This window comes from Aplysia californica, unplaced genomic scaffold (assembly GCF_000002075.1).
Source record: "Aplysia californica isolate F4 #8 unplaced genomic scaffold, AplCal3.0 scaffold00137, whole genome shotgun sequence".
Taxonomy (NCBI): Eukaryota; Metazoa; Mollusca; class Gastropoda; order Aplysiida; family Aplysiidae; genus Aplysia; species Aplysia californica.
The window spans coordinates 728,903-730,256 of record NW_004797407.1 but is presented as its reverse complement, the minus strand read 5'-3'; the positions used below and the strand labels follow the sequence as shown (position 1 = coordinate 730,256).

The 1,354-nt window shown below is 47.6% G+C and overlaps 1 protein-coding gene across 1 annotated transcript in view; it reads right to left on the bottom strand.

The window, feature by feature from the left end:
- The window catches only part of LOC106011532, a 6,201-nt gene that overhangs the window by 1,285 nt on the left and 3,562 nt on the right, over positions 1-1,354 (bottom strand). The gene's annotated exons all lie outside the window — the stretch shown is intronic.

Sequence of the window (1,354 nt, the reverse complement as noted above, 5' to 3'; positions counted from 1 at the left end):
AAAGGTCCCGGGTTCGAATCCGGGTAGTGACTGAAAAATTTTCTTCTCTAAATGTGTCTCCTTTCACCTCCTTTTCTGCTCTATAGCAATGCTCTGTCGTCTGCTTTCGTCTCCTCTTTCTGCCCCCACTTCCTCTTCTCCTTTACCCCCCTCCTCTGGGCTCCTGATTCTTTCTACTGCTACTCCTTGGCTTCTTCTTACTGCTGTCTTTCAGCCACACCCTTGATCTTCTGGTAGGAAAGATCTACACCTAGCCTTCTCGGACAAGGGTGAAAAATCTTGGAGGGCCCGTGTGCAAGTTGCGCACGTTAAAGATCCCTTGGTGGTCTAAAATCGATAAGAGTAGGCTTCGGCCGCCATCCGGGCAAAATTCAAAATTTCCTACCAACCGAAAAAGTTAAATGTGTCCCGCGCGCTCATATGACCTTAGGCTTGTGCCACACTGCAAGCAGAGCGGGCACAGCAGAGCGCAGCAGCGAAAATTATTACAAAGACAAAGAGGCGACTGGCTGCGCGACTCGAGGCGGGTCAGGTGCAAAGAAGGCGGTTTATTTATTGGCTCACGTCTGCACGCACGTTGTTGTTAAGTGTCAATAAAAGAAATATATAACAATCAAAAAGAGGGGGGAAAGAGTGGGGGAAGAGAGGGGAGAGAGTGGGGGAGAGAGAGAGAGAAGAGAGAGAAAGAGACAGAGAAGGGGAGGAGCTCGAGAGAAAATGAGAAATGAATGAGTGTACACAAAGGGAATGTTTTAGAGAACAATGAACAGGTACATCTTGTATTCGTGCTCAGGCGTGTCCTGCGTGCAAATGTGAGTATATTTTCAAGCTTTGCGAACTAAGATAAATAAACCCGATTTAACGGCGCTCGAAAACGTTCGAAATTTACTCACTTCTGCATGCAGAACACGACTGAGCGCGCACACAGTCTTGACAGCGTGCACAAACTCTTGACAGCGCGCAAGACGCATGATCAACTCACATTCAGGACAATAACAACAAGAAAGGACAAAGAAAGTAGATAACGGTAATTGAAACTGATATGAAAATACAATTCCACACGACGCTGCATTGCAACCGCGCCCGCTCCGCTTTGCTTGCACTTGCAGTGTGGCCACCCAGTGTTTGCGCCTCAAGCAGCTGAGTGCAGCATTGAAAATTAATACAAAGACAAAGAGGTGACTGGCTGCGCGACTCGAGGGGGGTCAAGCGCAAAGATGGCGGTTTATTTACTGCCGCTGGCTTAGCTTGAAATTTGCTCACGTCTGCACGCATGTTGTTGTTAAGTGTCAATAAAAGAAATAGATCTAGATAAAAATCAGAGAGAGAGAGGGGGGAGAGGTGGGAGAGAGAG